Source organism: Canis aureus, chromosome 5, assembly GCF_053574225.1.
Source record: "Canis aureus isolate CA01 chromosome 5, VMU_Caureus_v.1.0, whole genome shotgun sequence".
NCBI lineage: Eukaryota > Metazoa > Chordata > Mammalia > Carnivora > Canidae > Canis > Canis aureus.
The window spans coordinates 86,008,907-86,030,176 of record NC_135615.1 but is presented as its reverse complement, the minus strand read 5'-3'; the positions used below and the strand labels follow the sequence as shown (position 1 = coordinate 86,030,176).

At 58.2% G+C, this 21,270-nt stretch overlaps 1 protein-coding gene across 5 annotated transcripts in view; it reads right to left on the bottom strand.

Moving 5' to 3' along the window:
- Positions 1-21,270, bottom strand: part of CASZ1 (castor zinc finger 1) — a 141,041-nt gene that overhangs the window by 80,937 nt on the left and 38,834 nt on the right. The window lies entirely within an intron of this gene.

The window sequence follows — 21,270 nt, the reverse complement described above, 5'->3', positions numbered from 1 at the left end:
CCGGGCAGGCCAGGCCGGGGCCTGCCGGCGCCACCTCTTCCCCGCCTGCCTCCGGCCCAGCTGAAGGCCGCACGCCAATCCGGACAGAGGAAACCCCGGGCATGGAAGAGGAGCCCTAGCCAACGTCTTTACTCGGCTCTGGCACTGAGCGGCCCCGGCCTGGGTACGGTGCCAGCTTACTACACCAGCAGATTGCTCACATTCCTTCCCTGCAGGAGCTTCCCAGGGCACCCAGGAAAGGAGATGCAAAGACAGAGGCCCGGCCAAGGCTGTTCGGTCCCTGGAGGGTCCTCACGCCCGCAGCAATCCAGAGCTTTGTAGGAGGGCCAAAGGGAGGCTGGACAGGACCTGCCCTGAAACCAGGGTGTCTCCCTTGGCCTCCTCCTCATCTTGGGGAAGATGGAACAGGGCTGGGGGCGGGCAGGGGCATCAGCCCGTGCCAAGCCCGCCGAGATGTCACATAAATAGTGCCGTATGGGGCCTCGGGAGCTTCCCTGTCATCAAAGCTAGGAGAACGGAGAGAGCTGACGGCTGGTGGGGGACAGGAGGGAAAGGTTCTCACTTTACTGGCCCTGCCTGTCAACAGAGGCCCACGCACAGGAGTGTGAGTGCAGTGCAGGGGACCTGGGACTGAAGTGACGGCCGACAGGGAGCGGTGGGAGCCAGCGTCCAGGCCTACAGCCTGTCAGGGAGGGTTGTGGGAGAACTGGGCAGCTCCAGGTCATCATGCAGAGCACGAGCTACGAAGCCAGGAGGCATAGGTACACCCCACAAGGCCAGCCCACAGCCCTCAGCACAGGAAGTGGCTCTGGGACGTCATCTCTGGCCGGGCCATCCATCCGTCCGTCCATCCATCCACAACCACCTGCTGTTTGCTATTCTATTCTGGGTGCCAGGTTTTCACAAGGCCTTGGGAGTCCAGAAGAAAACCTAGCCTCCTAGAAACGCACAGACTCAAGAACCTCAGCCCTTAAAAATCCCCAGGGACCAGGAGATTCAGCATAGCCTAATGCTGCCGAGCAAACGCAGACGCAGAGCCCGCACTCTGACAGGCGCTGACCTCTGGGGTCCCCTCCCCGCTCCCCTCAGACTCCAGGCTGGATTCCTAGACTCCAGGGACGAGGGGAGACCTCCTGAGGAGCTGGGAACCATCGACTTCTGACCTCTCACCACTTCCAAGGAGAAAGGAGGCCTAGGCCCCCAACGGCGGGGTCATTCATCGGCAGCCCTGAGAGATGAAGGCTGGGCCTCGAAGCTGGCCTTTGCCTACGTCCCGATCAGAGTTCTCAGATGGGCCAGGCAGCAGCTGCCAGGCTGCCTGCTGCCCGTGCCCAGACCGTGCCCAGACCTTGGAACCTGTGGAGCCCCTGGCTAGCGGCCAGACAGCATGTACGAGTATCAGGGGGTGAGGTGGGGGGGGTGAGAATTCAGGCTTTCCATGCCCCCGGCACCATGCCAACACGTGGAAGGTTGAACTCACCCCTGGCGGGATGCCACGTGCCCAAGGAGTGGGCATCTGCTGGCACGGCATCGTAGGAAGAACTAGGGGTCCTACCACCGCCTGTCACTCCGGGCTTCCCCTGACACGTCACAGGGGTAGGTCCGCTCCCCCCTCACGTGGCACACACTTCGGGGGTCCCCCAAATGTCCCTCTGGCACCATGCCCATCACATACCATGGGCCATCCCCACTGGCACCCGGCCGCACATGGAAGATTCAGACGCTCTGCTGGACCCCAGCCAGGCTCGAGTGGTTCTCCCTGCTGGCCTGAGGCCATAAACGGGCATCTCTGGGTCGGGGCCCATGGTACCATCCACTCCCTGCAACGGCCTGCAGGACTGCCCTACCTCCCGCTCTGTCCACAGACAACCATGCTTGGTCACTTTATGGACCACAGGACAATGCCAGACACCTTTGTAAAATTAGTTGCAACATATGCACTAGATGTAAAAATTAAAAGGAATGTCCTTCCCCTCCGGTCACTGGGACAATCCCATCCAACTGATTAAATTTTCATCTGTGTTCCGGCTGAGGGAGCAAACCCCAGAAACTTTCTGAATTGTACCCCCCTCCCCGCCCTCCGAGTTGCCTACTGGCCTCTCGCTCTCTTTCCAAGTCTTTCTTTCTTGGCTTTTTTTTATTATTTTATTTTTTATTTCCCCCTCTTGGTCAGGTTAAAGCGCTCCTGAGGGGTGATTGACGGGGGTTGCCATGGAGACCCTGGCTTGAAAAAAAGCCTCGTTAGTTGCCAACTCTGTGTGTTGTTGTTTTACAACTGTGACCGACCGTCACATGAGAGGGGGGACAGCTGGGGGCCGGGCAGCACAAAGGGGAATGGCTTTTTAATGGAGTGCCTGGCCAGCGCTTGAAGACTCAATAAAGAGTTGCTGGTGAGTCCCCTCCCTGGGCCCGGCCCGGCACACGGGAGCCGGGGGCCCTTTGTTCCTCGGGAGCCGGGATGGGAAAGTTCAGAAGACCAGCCACAGGGAGGTGAAAACAAGAGGCCTTCCCCCACCGCTCACAGGACAGCTATTTTCTGTCACTCTCAGGGTGCCGGGATCGAGGGGACAAAACCCAGTGTCTCGGCCAGGCCGCCACGCTGGGGGAGGTGGCTGCGAGGCAGCTGGGGGAAACCCGTGGGGGAGCGGAGGGAGGGCACGGGCCTGCCTCTGGCTCCTGTGTGCGCTCCCCCACCCCAGCGGGAAGGCAGGTGGCCGCTGGGAAACCGGTACTGCAGGGCGGGGGCGGGCGAGGCCTACACAGGCTGTGCCCCCCCCCGGGGAGCCAGAGGCCGCAGGAGGCCCTTCCGGGGCTGGACGAGCCCGGGGGAGTGACCCTTTCCCTCTCCCCAGGCCACTTGCGAGGACCCCACTACAGGGGTCCTGTCCCCAGACCCAGGCCCGGGCGGGGAATCAGGCCAAGACCTTCGCCTTTTCTCAGGGCGGAGACCAAGTGCCAGAGCGAAGCCCTTCTCTTCAGCCCTGACCAGAGAGGAGACAGAGCGGGCGAGAGAGCGAGTGAGAGAGACAGAGAGACTGGGTGGCTGAGGGCGGTCGGTCCTCAAAGTGTGGCCCGCGGGCCCCTGGGGTGCCGGAGACCTTTTCATAATAATGAAAGGCGCAACTGCTTTTATCACTGCAGTGACCTGGGCATCGATGGCGATGGCGGAAGCCACAGTAGGTCAAACCCACCAGCACCGCCGCTCGAACCAGCGCGCCGGCAACTGCGTGCTCGTCAGCGCCATGCACCTGCAGTGAAAGAAGAGCCATTTTTGCTTTAGAATGTCCTTGAGGAAGCCATAAAAATTGTTAATTTTTATGAAATCTTAGCCCTTGAGGACATGTCTTTAGAATATTCTGAGGGACAAAATGGGAAATAGACCCAGAGCTGCTCTGCCGTGTGCCCTGGCGTCCGGCGCTCAGCCTCGAGGACCGGTGCCCCGCGACCCGCAGGCAGCCGCTCTCCACCGAACACCATCTTAGCCTGACTGACGACTGAGCGCGATTTCTCAGACTCGGGACCTGGGAGACATCTTCACAGAAGTGAACAAAGTAAGACTCACTTCAAAGGGGGAACAAAACTGACCGTATTTGGTGCCAGTGATAAAAATCTGAGCTTTCGTGTGACAATGAGCTTTTGGGAAAGTGGGCCTCCGTGACTTTGCCAGCGCCCCACCAGGTGACCAGTCGCTCATTCCGATGAGACTGGTGATGATACCAAGGAACGTCATTTTCTAAAGTATCATGCGTGTCACAAAACGTGTTGACATCTGGAAGGCCTGCACCCCTGGGCGAACCAGTATTTTCTGAATGACCCACGCATCAGGTTACAAAATCACGCGTTGGGCAACGATTCATTCAAGGTGCCAGGCGGACCAGGGGTTTCAGTGAAGAGTGTGCAGAGTTCACGGCTGTGGTTTCAGATTCCACACTGCGACTGACCTTTGGGAAACCATCACTTGCCGAGTTTTAGTGTAATAGCAAAGGATAACCCCCCACTGCGGGCTGCAAAGTCTACTTCGATAATCCTCCTTTTTCCAAATACACATTCGTGAGAAGCTGGATTTTTTCCCATCGACTAATCAAAACAATATATCAGCCAGGATTGAAGACAGAAGCACATGTGAGAGTTTGGCCGCCCTCCCTTAAGTCAGACATTAAAGAAACCTGCAAACAGGTAACGCAGTGCCACTCTTCTCACTAAGGTTTTGCTCCGGAAAATAGTTAACTCTCATGAAAATATGTTCTTACTGCCAACGTGTTATTGCTGCTATCTTTACAGAAATTAATAAATAAGTTTTGGATTTTTGTTCTCAGTTTTAATTTCTCCTACAGTAAATACCAATGGCTATACTCCACATTAAACCAAAGCCCTTTGGGGCCCTTGACTTTTTAAGCGCTTAAAGGGGCGCCAGGACTGACGGTTCGAGAACCACTGGCATGGGGGGGAGCAGACAGGAAGAGGGCAGAGGGCATGCGTTGCTGTGCTTTGTGGGGCAGGGCTACAGGAGGGATAACTCTGCCCCCACAGTTGGCCTTGGACTCAGTAAGAGCCTTTGAGAATTACACATCACATCCTATGGCGAGAGAGGCAACCCTGGGCAGGATGGTGACCTGGGTGAAACAGTACTGGCAAAGAGAGGGAAAGGAGGCGGCCACTTCCGAGTTGACCCAGGAGAGGAGGGGGTGGCGGTGGTGGCAGCTCGGGAACGCAAGCTGCAAGAGAGGTGACAGGCCCTGGGCCCCCTGCCCCATCAGAGTCAGGAAGAGCCAGTGGAGGGGGTGCCCAAGAATTTAGAGCTGAACAGGGAATCCTGCCACCAGCATGCCATTCACAGGATGCCCCGGGCCCTTCCCAGGGACGTGCTAATTACCTTCCCCCACTGGTCCCCACGGGTAACCAGGCTGGAAATGAGCAGAGGCAGGCTCCAGCTCACGTTGCTCCGTGCTGGCTGGGAAAACCAACGATCCCCCGCCCCAGGCTTGGCTCTGGTGCAGAGATGTGGAATTTCCCAGGAAAACATCAAAATCATCACTGAGAGGGGAAGACAGTTGGAAACTATCTTGAAGAAGAGAAAGAACAGAAAAGGCAGGCCCCGGGCTCCCCAGGACCGCTGTAACGCAGGCACAGGGGACATGAACGCTGCAATGACCTGTTTCGCCTCACACACAAAGACCCCAGGACAGCACCCAAACTTGACCCGGGGCCCCAGGGCATGACCTCCTCCCGGGGTTGGAAGCTCAGGGACCCACAGGCCCTATAGCTTGTGCTGAGAGCAGCATCTGAGAGGGAGCCTCTGGACACCCAAGCAGCCACATGTCTGTGTCCGGAGTTTCTAACACCTGACACCCCACGCGGAGGCTCGGGTGCAGCACTCCAGCAGACACACCTGCAGGCCCATCCATCCCACAGACAGCACTGAGAGCTGCTTTGTACCAGGCACCACATTACGGGCTAGGAGCCCATCAGGGACAATGGCAGAAAGCCCTCCACCCTCACAGGTCTCAGTCTCAGAGAAGCAACCAGGCAACTGGAGCAGGCACCTTGACTGCGAAGCTGTGGGAGCACAGGAAGAGAACCCTAACTGGCCTTGGGTAACCTGGGAAGGCTTTTGGGAGGAGGTGGTATCTGGAAGACCTGCTCAGAAGAGACGGGATAAGTGTAGGTGGTAGGAGTCTTGGGTTTGAATCCTATTTCTTGGCTCAGTGATTCCAAGCCATGGCCTCTCCCCTGTACATCAGAGATATTAGTATCTGCATCATAGGGCTGCTGAAGAATTAAGTAAAATAATGCAGAGAAAGAACATGAGACGAGGACTGCCACATAAATATGAGGTGTTGTATTTATAACCAAGCCAGCTCCTGCTCTTACCCCCGCCAGGTCCAGCCGGGGCAGATCCCCAGACCGGCCCACACCACGTGGGAGCACTGACAGGTCCCCCGGCCCTATTAGCCTCAGCCCTGACCCCCTCCACACACCAGCCCTGGGCTGGAAGGGGACAACCCCAGGGCCCAGTGCAGCAGATGACAAGCAGGGGTGGCAGCTGCCCACCTCTCCTGGGTCTGTGGAGCGGTGAGCACGATTTAGTGCTGATCTTGAATGAGTGTTATCCTCCAGCAATGGAAACTCCAAGTCACCTGCCTGGGAAGAAGCAGGGAAAAAAATCCCACGGCCATGCCCTCCCCTGGAAAAAAAAAAATTCTAGGAAACAAAATACAACGACATCTTTTTATTTTGTTTTTTTCGGTAATTATACTAAAGATGAAAAACTCATAATAAACATCTCCCAGTCCCCACCTGCTAACAGTAATTATAATAGACTCAACAATAAATGGTAAAGCAGGGCAGAGCTGCATCTCGGGAATTCTCTAGGGCATGTGGATTAGCTCGGAAAGCCTGAATGATTAAAATACACTAATTAAAATTTTGTGTTCCTTGGTAACTCGTCTGCCTGGGCCCCTGGTGTTGGCAAAATGGGAATTAACGTGACAAAAGCAACACAGAGGGTTTTTGTTTTAAATAAAGAAAAAAAGAGAGAGAGAGAGAGAGAGAGAGAGAGAGGGAGAAGGGAAGATCTATATAAACAAGTTAGACACCAGGAGAAAAGAAAGACGAAGTGGTTTTCTCTCTTTTTCTAAGTGGAGCACCAGGATGTTTAGGACAGGGAAGCATAAGAGGCAGGGTCTGGGCCTGGAAGGGAGTCCCTGCGCCTGCTCTGGGGTCCCGTGAGGGGCACAAGAAGCATGTGTCCAGGGGTCACTGTTTAAAAATAATTACTGGAGGGAGGAGGGAGAGAAGTCGGGGCAGCAGGCGCCCACCCAGTCTGGCTTTCCAACGACATTCCTCTAGGGCGGGCCGCAAACCCCCAACTCCCCGCCCCACGGCCAACGGGACCCTGGGAGGACGCAAGGGAGCTTCTACCCCATTGCAGTTGCACAAAAGAAATTGAACACTTTTGAGTTGCCCTTAGCAACCTAATTGCATCAGTACATTGCACACAGGAGCCAAAGTAACTGAATTTTGATGAAAAGACGGCGGTAATTTACGGCATCACAAAATTAGTTGTCATGGCGACGGGTTAATTACATCTCAAATTAACAATGCAAGTGTGGTGAAATTAAATATAAATCATATTTTCTGCATAAATTATAGGGGTTGATTAGACCGGGGCTCTGGGAGAGGGAAAGGTTGAGCCGCCACGGGCCCCAAGCTGCATTCTGAGCTGCCGAGAGAGGCGCCTGCAAATGCGGGCGCGGATGGGGAGCTCTTGGAGGGGACGGGGGACCAGTGGAGTCAGGCGCCAGGGCTGCCGAGGCTGCCTCCCTCTGCTCCCGCCGCCACTCCACTCGCAGGCTCAGCTGGCTCCACGCAGCGCAGGGGCTGTTCCCAAAGTTTGCTTGTGTTTGGATCAAACTTTGGCTGGGGGAGGGGGCGGCAGGCGGGCAAGAAGGAGCACCGGGGACAGAGGTTCCACCCTCAACCATCCCAGATGACTCTCCCGCATTCTGTGCCCTGAGCCCCAGAGCACCCTCCACAGATGGCCGGCTTAACCTCGCTCTCTTCAGTTAAATGGGGTCAAACGGTTTCTGAGTCACAGGCATCTGCCTACCAGGGGACAGGCCCCATGCCACCCGCCAGGCAAACAGCACAGGCCAAGTGGGCAGCATTCGTGGTAGCAGCCTGGGGTGTCCAGAGACAGGCTGTGGATGGCAACAAGCACATCTGGCTGGTCAGGCACCCATGCTATTGATGCCGCTCCCCCCACCAGGGGCAGGGCAGCCTGACCCTGCCTTCCTTGAACTGCAGACAGTAAAAAGCAGAAGAGACCCCAAAGAGCACTGCGCCCACGCCCTCTGGGGGCTCTGCTGGCCATACGCAGCCCAGGCACCCAGGCCCCGGTGCCACCCACCTGTTGCTGAGGGCAGCCCTGCCACTGAGCACGACTGGACCAAGTCTGGCTGGGTCTCTGGGAACCCCCAGGCCAGGTGTTTCCCAGAACGCCCGGTTGACAGATGCTCTAAAACCATGCCTCTCTCCTCCTGCTCCTGGCCTTGTTTCTCGACTTCTGGAGAACAAAGTAGAACTCTGGTTCACAGATGAAAGCCCCACCTGCTACCTGGACAGAGGTGTCAGGAGGCAATAAAGCCAGTTCCAAACTTTAGTGAGCAGCGAACTGCTGTAGAACTTCCTTAAACCTGCAGAGCCGTCAGGCCACAGCTTCGGAGACCCTGTTCCCCACCTGGAGGGACCAGAATCCACATTTTTAACCTGCTCCCTGAGAGGGTTGCTACAGGCGGTCCCAGGCCCACACTTAAAGGGCACTGGCAACACAGTGTGTGATCCCAGTTTGCAGAGGAGGAATGGGAGGCCCAGCGGGGTTAAGTCACTTTTGAAGACAGGGCAGAACTGAGATTCAGAGCCACGTCCCAGCAGTCACCGACCACATGCAGTGCCCCCCCACCAAGTCCGCTGTCACGTACCATGTGGGGCCACGTGGGAAACACAGGGACCAGGGGAACCACAAGCTTGTCCTTGAGGAGGGCACAGCCCAGGGTGGACATGGAGGGTCAGGCACACAGACATGGCCCAACGTGTCCAACCAATCATTAGGGCACAGGGACAGGGGAGCAATGGTGGGAACCAAGGGAAGGCAGGGGTCACCACACAGTGAGTCAGCCAGCCCTGGGCTGGAGGCACCCCCTGGGGTACCTGGCTGCGGCAGCGGGCTGTGCCATACGTCACCTGGCCCAGGTGGGAGGAATCTCCTGAAAGGCCCCTGCAGAGAGATGAGGTGGAGGAAGGAAGAGAAGGCCCATGGCGGTCCCCCTGACCACGGATGTGCATGTGCAGCTCATGAATATTTCAGTGGCCATTTATTTATCCCTGCACCATCCAGCTGCTGGGGCCACAGGCCCAAGGTGGATAAATATAGCCACTGGGCGATCAATGAGGCATCCGCTCCCCCCAGCCACATCCATTAGGCCCCTCGTTCCCACAACCTGCTGGCTGGGCACCTTGTCCTGCTCAATTGGTTTCCGATTTTCATTAGCGGTGGAGGCACAGCCCCACCCCGAGCCTGGGCGTCCCCTCCCCCTGCGGGCCCTCCCCCCTCGGGCCAGGCCTGCCATCAGCCTGGAGGGGTCTTTCCGAGAGCCCAGCCCACCCGAGTGGTGAGGCAGAGAGGTGCAGACTCGGTGGCCCCTGTGCCGCGCAGAAGGTGCTGGGTTTCCCTAGGACTCTTCACCCACCTCGAGGCCAGCTGCTGAGTACCATCTGGTCATAGAAACCTGAGGTTCCCGTTTGCTGGTCCTGAAGTTTCTAAAGAGGGGAACCTCCACTTTCTACACCTGAGGTGAAGGAGCTCGAGGGAGAGTCTGCGGGTTGGGCTGCCACAAGGGGATCCCAGCTCCGTTGGCCACTACTGCTCCCCTAGGCCGCAAGTTGCGCATGGGTCACCCTGGGCTCCTGGCCTCCAGGGTCAGGCCTGCCTCTAACCTACTGCCCCAAGGAGGAAGAGCAGGCTAGCACGCTCTCATTGAGGCCTTGAATCAGACTGGAAAGTGCTAACCAATCCCCAGTCCCGCTCCTCTACCAGGAGGGGCACCTCTCACGTGGGCTGAGTGCCGCACTCAGCCGGGTTGAGACCCCGGGAGCAGTCTCAGCTCTGCCCAGGGCCCTGGTGCCCACCGCTTCATCCCACAGACATCCCTCAGCACCCCGACGTGCTAGACACTGTCCTGGGGGCTACAGCTGGGAACGGGACAGACCCAAGCCCCTGCCTTCCTGGGGCTTGGCCTCTGTGGGGCTGGGCGGGAACAGATAACAAAGACAAGAAACGCCAGAGTTCTAGAGGACAGTAGGACACGGAGCAGGATACAGAGATCAGAGGACAGAGGGAGGGTGATGTGAGCTGCCTCTGAGGAGGTAACACCAGAGACCAGATTGATAAAAGGGAACGTGGCACCCTGGGCCTTCCAGTCTGGGTCCCAAGGGGCTGACGCAGAAGAGGCCAGAGGGGCACCCACCCACGCCCTCCTCGGGTGCCAGGTGCCCACAGACCTCGGCCAGTGGCTGGCAGGATGGGTGCCCCGGGGCAGGAGCAGATCATCCCCCTGGCCTGGGGAAGGGCAGGACGAGTGAAGGGAGACGGGGAGACAATGGCTGGCAGAGGCCCAGGGGCATGAGGCCACCTGCCCGGCGCTGTGAGCACAGGCCCCTCCTCCAGAGCTGCCGTAGGACAGAAGGGAGCCAGGGCGGCCTGGTGGGTCCTGCCTGCACCGGGAGCTGCGAGGCCACGGGTGAGGAGGGCCCCACACAGGGGGTCTTGACCCACCCTGGCCGCCCACCTGCTGGCATCCAGGACACCAGGGGGCTGGGAGGTGAGAGGCAGAGTGAGCACAAATTCCAGAGGGAGCAGGAGAGGGAGGCAGGCCTGTGCCTTTAAAAGAATTTTCATTTAAAGGCTCTTCTCTCTTCCACCATTTCAGTGATCTATATGCAAATATGCTAATGCATGCAAATTAAGACACCACTTTTAGTCCCAATTTAATAGAAAGCATTAAAATACCATTTTTTTTTCCAAAAAACTCCATATGCATGAAGGAAGGATTTTTTTCTTTCTTTTTTTTTTTTTTTTTTTTTTTTCACTTTTCACTAAAGTCACATTCCGGCAGCAATTTTATGCTGTCAAAATGTTCTCAACGAGGGGAGATTTGACTGGCTTCTCTGAGAGCCAGTCATAGGAAGCTTGGGCTCTGCTTCTCATGGAGTTTTATCTTTTTTTTTTTAATAGGGGGGGTGGCAGGGGGAAAAAAAGAAAGTAAAGAAAGAAAGGAAGGAAGGAAGAATGGAAGGAAGGGAGGGAGGGAGGAAAACAAGACACCCAAGAATTTTCTGAAGGGTGGTTTCTAATTCCAGGCCAGGGTCCAATCCACTCTGCGTAAAGCGTGTCATTAAACCACAGCCACCAAAGATGTGCAGGGCAGCCCGGGCCTGCGTGTGCTCAGGTCCTGCTCCCTGGTCCGGGCGCATGCAAAGCTCGCGGGTGCCGCTCTTCACGTGCCACTTGGGGGACAGGCTCCCAGGGGCCCGGAACAGCCAACCACAAATGCCTGGGGAGGGCAGCACCCGGGAGAGGAGGGGCTGGAGGAGGGCACCAGGGCTGGGGGAGGCACGAGTGGGGGTGCATGCCAAGGGCTGTGGATCTCCACTCCACCCGCTGCTCTGTATTGAAACTCAGTGGCTCCGGCTTGGCTAAGAGACCTCTCCCGGAGCGCCCCAGCCCCTCTGCGGGACTCACGGCCCTCTGCAGCCTTGCTGGCTTTCCCTTGCTGGTCTTCCCGCGGACCCTTCAAGACACTTCACATTCTTGATCTGAAAGGCCTCTGTCAAAAGCCCGGCCCCAGCTCCCTGGCCACCGCGGCTGCGGGCCATCCTCCCGTTGGCCAGCCCCCTCCCCGGGCTGCGGCTCCTGATGCGGGCTCCAGGGCTCCGACTCCGGCACATGCTCCGCCATCATTCCCGCCTCTCCTTCCCGGTGAAGTTACCTGAGCTCAGGAAGCAGCCAGGGGCTCCGATCACAGCCCCCAGCCCCTCCATGGGCGATGCCCAGACATTCAGGGGGAATGGATAACGGCCAGCCCCCTGCGTGGGTGGCACCCTCGGTGGACAGGGTGTCAGCCCCGCGTCACACCGGGTCCTCGTTTTATAGTCAGGGCACCGCGGAAGCCACCGCCTTCTGTGGAAGGGCATCCCCAGGCCGGGCGCCCACGTGGGGGCTTGTCCCGTGCTCGCACGTTTACTCTCCTCGGGACCTTACAGCTTAGGGATGACCAGCTCCAAGTCACAAACACACAACAGCAAGGCCCAGAGCCGGGAGGCCGCTTGCCCAGTCTCACAGGAAGTCCAGCCAAGGGCCAGTGGGGCCTGTGGGTCCCTCCCACTCCCAGAGCCGGCTGGCGGGCAAGGGTGGCGCTGCCCAGCACGGCCCTGCCCCTCCTGGCAGGGCCTCCGCCCGTCCCACGCGGGGCTTCAGCTCTCCGTCTGTATAATGGGAGAGGGAGGCTGTACTCAGCCCGGCCCGGTGGGCCCCATCTGTTCACAACTGTGTAACAGATGGAAGGAAATCGAGGGGGGGCGGTGGGTGCTGTTCTCCCCAAGCCGGGGCAGTGAGGCAGCCTGGCTCCCCCGGGCCTCCCCACACTGAGGAACAGCCCTGAAAGCAACGGGCCGAGAGGTTGAGCAGGGTTTAGGAACATGCAGGAGAGAAGGGTCTAGAAGCTGAGACAGAGGAAGGGAAACTGCAGGTTGGGGTTATAAGAGGAGCTTCACGAAATTAGAAAAGTGCTTAGACTGGGCCTGGAGGGACAGTGAGGCCGAAGCCCCGCTCCAGAGACCACTGCGTGGGAAAAAAGAGCAATGGACAGAGAGCACCCAGGGGTGGTGGCCGTGGGCTGGGCGAGGGCCGAGGATGGGGGCGCAAAGCACATAGGAGGTGCGCAGGGTCTGCAGGGGCCCAGGGTTGGGGTGCTGGCGGGCCAGGGGGTCGGGGGGTTGGGGTTGGGGGGTTGGGAGGTCAGGGGGGCCGGGGGTTTGGGGGGTCAGAGGTCGGGGGGCTGGAGTTGGGGGTTTGGGGGCTGGGGTGTTGGGAGGTTTGGGGGTCGGGAGGTTGGGAGGCTGGGGGGTCAGGGACCAGGGGTCAGGGGGCCAGGGGTTTAGGAGGTCAGGGGGCCGGGGTTGGGGGGCCTAGGGATTAGGGGGTTGGGGGTCAGGGGGCCAGGGGGTTGGGAAGTAGGTGGGCTGGGGTTGGGGGGCCAGGGGGTCAGGGGGTTGGGAGGTCGGGGGGCTGGGGGCCAGGAGGTCAGGGGGCTGGGGTTGGGGGCCTGGGGGTCAGGGGGCCGGGGGTTCAGGTGGGCCAGGGGCTGGGGGGTTGGGGGGTAGAGGGGTTGGGAGGTTGGGGGGCCAGGGGTTCTGGGGTTGGGGGGCCTGGGCATCAGGGGGCCGGGGGTTCAGGTGGGCCAGGGGCTGGGGGGACAGGGGGTTGGGAGGTCGGGGAGCTGGGCGGTCAGGAGGTCAGGGGGCCAGGGTTGGGGGCTTGGGTGTTGGGGGACCGGGGGTTCAGGGGGAACAGGGGGCAGGGGGTTGGGAGGTCGGGGGTCCGGGCTCCACACGCACTCTCGTCCAGCGCACGTGGCAAGGCAGGAGGGCACAGCGGCGCGGGGCTGACGCGGCAGGCCACCCAGCAGAAGCCGTGGTGTGGTGCAAAGAGATGTAGACATTTACCCGATGGACACCGCTTGATGCCAAACCCCTGGTTTTATTGTCAAGGGAGAAAACAAAGCCAACCACCGAAACTCCTCAACTGAGAATCCACACAGAGGGAAATGATTTCCCCATCAAACCAGTTTTATTGGATATAAATATCTAATTATTTGTACCAGGCCCTGGAATGCCAGACATTTTGCAGCTTTTATAACACGTGTAGGAGTCTTTACAAACGACGTATATAGCGACACGCACTCGTCGCTGCCCACCTCGCCGTGTGCATGGTTATATGCACAGATACGGCTGTGTAGTAACCACCCTGATTTGAATTTCATCTGAATTTTCTGCTTAGCGAGCAGTTGTGTGTGTGACGCACCCAGAAAAAAAGCTACAACACATTGGTGCTCCTCAGACCCTCTTTCTGGGGGGACATTTCTGCCCCAGAAAGCTTAGGAGCAAGGGACACGGTGCCACTCTGCAGTGACACACGTGCCCTCGCCTCCCACAGCCCCTCGGCGGCTCCGAGACGCACTCCAGCTCGCAGCGCTTTAGACCACAGGACCCACGGCTGCAAGTCAGCACCTCACACATGGTGCAGACGCGATGTCCCAAACACACAGAAGTACTGACTTTTCAAACACAAAGCACACGATCGCGCTTCATAGCAACCCCCGTGTCAGCCTGGCACAGACCGTGGAGGGTGACAAAGAACCGGGCAGGGGGCGGGGGGGGGGGTGTCTTGTGGGGAATAATGTGGCTCAGCCTGTCATCTGGAGACCCATCCTCATCTAGAATTAATGCACTAAAGTTCTTTTGTTTTTCCCCTAAATGGTTTTAAAGAGACAACGAATTCTCCGTCCGGACCCAGGGCCGCAGTGTGCAGCTGGCCGGGCTCTGTGGAGAACAGGCGGCCAACTGCAGCCAGGCCGGGACCAGTGTCCATCCACCCCTGCCCCCCCACCCATCCTGCTGCCACGGGGGCTTCTCCCAACTTGGAGAAAGTTACAGAGTTTCTGGCCTGCTGGTCGCCTCCCTGCAGCTCAGGGCCCACATAGGGGTGCGGCGGGCCGGGCTGGGGCAGGGCGGCAGGGGTTGGCTGGCAGCAGGGGGGCCGCCCGGGTCAGTGCCTAGAGAGCTGCAGGGGGGCCGCGAAGGCCAGTTCCCCAAACAGGAGTCCCCAGGAGCTCCCCAGGGGTCCCTGAGGACAGAAGGGCTGAGGCTGGGGACAGGAGGAGCCTGGGCACGGACCATAGCACTCTGGGCGCCCCGAGGGGAATCACGGTCGGGAGAGCCGCCCCTCGAGGCCAGAGGCACGAAGGAACCACTTCAGTTTGAGCGCTACCTGGGCAGATGGGCCAGAGGCTGGCTGTGCACTCGGGTGCTAGGAAGGGGCCCAGGCACATGTCCGGGCGCCGCTGGCTCAGACCGACGGGCTCACGGGGAGAGCGGACTCTGCGTCTCCAGTGACAACCTTCTGAGAGTGCCCGCACCCCCTGTGCCTAGAGACCTGTACTCAGGGGGCCGGGGGCCGGGGGCGGGGGGCCGGGGAGCCGAGAACAAACAGCAGCAACAGGAACAGAGTTGAGCCATTTCAATTATTCATATGCCAGATGGATTCTTTTCCTGCCTTTTTTTTCTATAAAAATAAGGAGGGTGGGGGGGGAGTAGGTCTTACGACAGTCTCCAAAATGGGGGGAGGAAGGGGAAAGGGAGAAAACACGGAAATCAAGCCCCTCTTTTGTGCCCATCCCCTTCAGCGGAGACCCCGGTCTCCCGACAGGGGGCGGGGACAGGAGGAGCGGAATGCCCCATCGGGCAGAGATCAGAGGTGTCCTTAGGTTCTCTAGGAGCGAGAGCAAGAAACGAGGAAATGGTTGAGGGGAGGGAGAGAGAGAGAGAGAGAGAGAGAGAGAGAGAGAGAGAGAGGAGCACCGAGCATGGGGGGGAGGCAGGCAGAAGAGGGTTCCGACCTTCTGTGAAGGATATAAAAAATCCAGCCGCCTCGGGGGACACCCAACTATCTAGCATATTGCTGTTAAAATGTCTGCAAAATTTAATACACTTGGCATGCCATCTAATCAGTCCTTGGAAACTCGGGCACTCTCTCCCTCCCATAGTCACACCACCTCAGACCTCACATCTGTGGGGTTCCCACCCCGACCCTGTGCCCCAATTTTAGATAAAGTTCCCCCCCTCTATAAAACCAGCTGGTGTGGCTTTCAGGACACGTTTCATCCTGAAGTTCATCCAAGGTCCAGAATCTAGAAGGTTTTGTAGGAAGCAGGTGGTGCCGCAGAGAGAGCCAGGGGTGGGGTCCTGCGGCCAGGGCTTTGGTTCCCAGACTTGCGGTGGGGAGTGGGCTGCATCAGTAGGAGAGAGGAAGAATGTGAGGGGCGAGGGAATGTGGTCCCCGATGGCCAGGCAAAGGCAGCTCCATCCAGCGAAGCCAGCGAGAGCCTTTAAGTGGCTGCCTGGCTGGCACACAGCGAGCGGCAATCTCACCAGAACACACACATGCGCCGCGGCACACGTGGAATATGCCCGACCGGGTGCTCTATCAATCCATCCACTACTGGGAAACTTCAGTGAGCCCCAGAGGATCCTCCAGCTACTCCAAGTCCCCAACAACCAACCAGGAAGTTTCCAGATCAGCCCCAGGAATGGCTGCCCGACCTTCTACCCCAAGCATGGCAATCAGAGCCCAGCATGATTTGGATGGATATTTTGGCAGGTCACCACCTGCTTCAAAGTGACAAAGAGAGACCTATAGAGCTCCTGAACGGGCCTGGAGGATCCATTCCCAAGACCATCACCTTCCACCCTATGGAAATGGAGTTCTTACCAAATCTTCTTTTGTATTTCCTCACCTCCAACTGACTCAAAGTCTCAGAAGGCCTTAAGTAGGCTGTAAGAGAGTCAGGGAGCCCCAGAAAGCCTGCACCATGCTAAGGCAGTGGCTCTTCACGGGACAGCAGTCACGTGGGACAGGCCAAGGGTCAGGGGAACCCAGAGTCCCCTCCACCTGCTGGAGAAAACCACGGGGGCCTGGGACGCAGAGCACAAGCGACCCCTACTGAACTTCCCTTCGCCTCACCAGGCAGGTAGGAGTGTCGGCAAATAGGGGAACGGAATAGGGGGTGGAGACCGGGGGTGCTACCCAGGTGGGCAACCCACCTAGCTACCCAGGGCCCCACACTCAGAAGGGCACGTGCTGTGCTGTCACTGTTGTGAAACTTTTTTTTTAAGATTTATTTGAGGAGGGGAAGGGACAGAGGGAGCGGGAGAGAGAGAGAGACTCCCAAGCAGACTCCCCGCTGAGCATGGAACCTGACCTGGGGCTCGATCCCAGGACCCTGAGTTCACAACCTGAGCCCAGACCAAGAGCTGCACATCTAAGTGAATGAGCCACACAGGTGCCATGTCATGAAATTCTTTGAAAAAAAAAAAAAAAGATACTCTGATCTCCCCTATTTTCATTTTGCATTGGGCCCTGCAAATTATGTGGTTGGTCCTGGGTGTGGGTTTTGGGAGATCAGAGGATCTGAATGTGAATCCCAAGGCTCTGCCCCTATAAGCCAAGTGACATCAGAAAAGCCACTTATTATCTCTGGCTGCAGGGAGCCTCGCCTATCAAGTGGGGTGATCACACCTGCTTTCCCGGGGGGCCGGGGGGACTTAGGGGCAAAGTGGCAAAGAGCTTTGGGAACATGGTTGCACGCTCTTTAAATACAGAGTGCACTGACCAAGAGGAAAGAGTGAGGCCAGTTCGTGTTGTGGTGGCTTCCTCTCACCCCAAGGATGACTTGCCCCTTGTAGCAACATGTCTGCTTTCAAAGCACTGTGGAAGGGAAGCCTCTGGCATACCCAACCCGCTGGCCCCATTCTCATTGAAGAAACTGGGACAGAGTCAACAGATGACCTGTCTGTTGTCACAGAGCCGCCTCCAGGCAGGGCAAGGCTAAGGACATACTGTTCCTGCTGTCCAGGCTCTGCTGTGGCCACAGGACACTTGAGATGGGGGCAGTGAGAAGGAGAAGGAGGCAGGATTTGGAACGGGGGGACGGAAAGGCTTCATTCCATTCCATTCCATCACACACACGCAACTTGTGTATGCATGTGAGCGCGTACACACAGAAAACTAAAGCTGAGAACTTGACCAAAAAAAAGATCCTACCCCCAAAAAAAAAAAAAAAAAAAAAAAAGATCCTACCCCTGTTCCATCGAAACTTATTTTAGGGCAGGAGGTAATTGCCAAAGACCCAAATAAAAACCCAACCACAAGCTGTAAAGGGCTCCAAGTCTTTAATTAGACCCCAGGAAAAAACTGGCAAAACGAAAATGAACGTAGGAGAAGGCTCCCCGAGGAGGGAATATGCATGTGGCCCCTTTCCGCTTCCCCAGGCCAGGAGCTTTGGGTGAAGGCACTCCTTCCTGCGCTGGACCCCGGAGTGTCGGCTCGGCCCTCCGTCAGCGCGGGCACCACGCCAAGCACTGCACACCCCAGGCGAGGGACAGGCTTGGTCCTGGCTCCTTCTCCCAGGACCTTCCTAGGCCCTGGCCCCGGAGGCTGGCCCAACATTGGGGTGCCTTGAGGCTGAGGGGAGGCTGATCTCTTCCTACCTGGAGGTGAGGGAGCAAGGAAAGGGGAAAGCTTTGGTTCTGGAATGGCCTTTGACTCACTGAAAAATGTGCCCATCAAGTCACAAGACCTGGCTCCTTGGCCACTGCCCAATCCTACCCACATGACACTGCTCCCATTGCCTGGAGCTGTCCTCCAAGCTGTGACTCTAGACCCTTGTCCTGGGTCCCTGTGGAGTTGGGTGGCCCTGAGTCATGTAGGCAAAGCAGATGCCTCAAGGCCTTTCCTCACACAGTCCCTCCAGGTGAAGGTGTGCTCTCAGGAACCCTCGGGGTGACGACACACTGTCCCACCCGGGCAAGGGAAGCGTGCAGAGCCCTGGGCTCCAGGCAGCGCTGGCCACCCCATGATCCATTCTGGAGCCCCTGCCTGGCCCAGGTCCTTGGAGGACACAGGGGACCCTGGACTGGGGGGAAAGCTGGGAAGAAAAAGGAAGGTAGGGGTGTGCAGAGGAGGATGTCCATACTCCCACCCGTCATATAAACAGATGACCCAGAAGACTGACCAAATCCCACGGTGGGCGGATCTTGCGAAGCGCCAAGACCAGCATGAACCCTAGCGCTGCAGAGGCAAAGGCCTGCATCCACGTGAGAACGACAGCTGGCCCCAGTGGCAGAAGACAGGCATTCCACCCCAAAGCCGGGGAAGAACCCGGGAGGAATGGGCCCAGCCACAGGCAGTATAGGGCAGCCTGCCCCCCTCCCCCCGCCCGCGGCATGGCAGGCTGCTGAGATAGCTGTACGAATGGGACCCCGCCTCCCTGGGGCCATCAACGGCAGTGGGGCAACCATGCTGAAGACCCCGGTCCTGGGACACCTGGGGGGCTCAGTGGTTGAGAGTCTGGCTCTGGCTCAGGGCGTGACCCCGGGGTCCTGAGATTGAGTCCCACGTCGGGCCCCCCACATGGAGCCTGCATCTCCCTCTGCCTGTGTCTCTGCCTCTCTCCGTGTCTCTCATGAATAAATAAAATCTTTAAAAAAAAAAAAAAAGGCCCCGGTCCTGCTGTCATGCATCACCACAGCTGCCTGAACTGGAGCTGCCACCCTCACACCTGGCTCCCCTACCGCAAGGGGCCCTCACTGAGCGGGCTGCACGGTGCTCCCCTGGCCCTCCTCTGCCCCTGCCTCTTCTAAGCGTCGCCTAGGAGGACGTGCTCTAGAACCCCGCCGAATGGATGGGCCAGCCCTTACCTGCTGCCAAGACCACCGCCTGCTGGAGTGGTGGGCCGTGCCCTGCCGGATATGCTGTATTCTTTACCAACTTCCTTTCCCAGCTCTCAAACAGAAGGTCAGCGGCCACAGATTAGCAGCAGGCCAAACAGCAACAGGGGCAGTAGCACCTATGGGGCCCGGACCCTGCTGCGAGCACCATAGAGGCCACATCCCTGCAAAGACGTTACTGTTGTGTCCATTTTACAGAGGAGGACGTGGAGGTGAAGCGCAGTGAAGTGATGGCCACACATGGACGGGGGCGGGCGGGACGGCAGCCCAGGTGCCGCTCTCCATCAGCCCCTTCCCCCACCCAGTTCTAGTGTCCGGCCACTCGTTCTAGGCCTGCCTGACCTCTCCCTGCTGGAGGCTGGATTCTCTGGTTACTGGTTTCACGCAGGTCCCTTGTACAGAGTGTAAAGCAGGTGATAAGCACGACTCCATTCCTAGCTCCCCACCACGCCCTGTGGTGAAGGTCAAGGGCTGCATGGCCACAGCAAGCTGGAAGGTCTTCCCAGGAGGAGAAGCAGGCGTGAACTGGCCTCCCAAGGCAGTCCCCCTCAGCATGCCCCCACGCCTCCCACGGGTCCCTTGCTGCTTGCCTTGGCCTCACAGGCTTCCATCCATTAGGGGGAGTGGAATCCCTCCTGGATGAGCCCAATGGCCACTGCTTCCCAACTTCCTTCCTAGCTTGGGAACGGGATGGGAGAAGCAGTCCAAGCTCCTGGCAGAGGCAGCAGGAGTCCTGCTAATTAATTAGCTTTGCGTCTTCCCCGAGTGCTCACCAGACACAACCAGATGGTCCCAGAGACGTGCCCTCTACGCCCGTCCTCCCCTTAAGATGACGTGACACCCTCACCTCACACGTCGCCTCCAACTTCCCTTCCTATATTGCAACCCCCGCCCCCCCGCAAATCCCCTTCTCTCCCCCAGCCAGGCCTGGGCCCAGAGAGCCCCAGAGGGACAGGAAGGAGAACGAGAACGCTGGTTCAGGTTTGCAATGGAGACAGTTCTAAGCGGAGGCAAAGTTTAGACAAGACTCCACTTTCTTCCTGCCTTCAAACAACTCGGCTGGGGGTAGGGGGAAGGGGACCCAGGGCTGAGCCTGCCCCTATTTCTTGGAAGTGTTAAGCGATGACTCTGTGTTCAAAACACACTAACTTAAACCCCAAACAATCAAGGGTCGGCCACCCTGCCCCAAGAAGCTGCTCTAGTTAGAAGCAAAAAGCTCACTGGGGCCTCGGCAGGACCACGACTCCTCCACTGGCTCTCTGTTGACCCCTCGGGGTCCTTGGTGGGGTGATGCCTGTCAGGGGCATGACTGTGCCCGCCAGGTGGCCAGCCCGTACAAGCACACTCAGCCGGGCATCGAGCAAGGGAACAGCAGGGGCCCAAGGGCAAGCGAGGCTGGAGGCACAGCTGAGCAGCCCTGGTGGGGACAGCAACGGGCCCTGTGTCCGGAGGCCAGCACCCGGGAGATGTGGGCTCCAGCTGGGGAACCTGTCTTCGGAGCCTTGGTTTCCCACTTATAAAAGGAACCTGAGCGGGATGACCCCTGGGGCCGCAGGGAGCAGGCCGGAGGTGCTGCACGGCCATGGCCAGCACCAGGTCTGCTAGCGGTCGGCACCCAGGAGATGCCAGTTGCGATTTTTACTGTTGTTATTCTTATTATCATCATCGTTTTCAGGAGCATCGTTCCTTTTGATTCCAAACACTCCGTGGGCCTCTTTTCAAACCGAGCTACAGAGTCATGGGGCACATCTGAGCTCACCACCTAGAAAAGCCACATTTCCCAAAATGTTTAGCCCAGAATCAAAACCGGCGAGGAGAGGGTAATGAAGATTTGATTAGAGACTGTGAGGGCTCTGGCCGTGTCACGAGCCTGCGTGACCCCAAACTGGCCCACCTGGGCTCCACGAGGCACCCACCTTGGAGCACATGACTGGCCCTTCCAGGCCCATGGGGTGGGGGGTGATCTTTGGGACAAAACACCATCACCTAGGGCAGCAAGGGTTAACGCTGGGGCTGGGAGAGGCCGGCAGCACGGAGTACTCCCTGTTTATTAATAAGCTATTTATCACCAGCTTTGCTTTTAATGCCATTTGGGCTTAATGTCGTTAATGAAATATAAATGCCCATGCTAACGATGTGGGTCAGAGG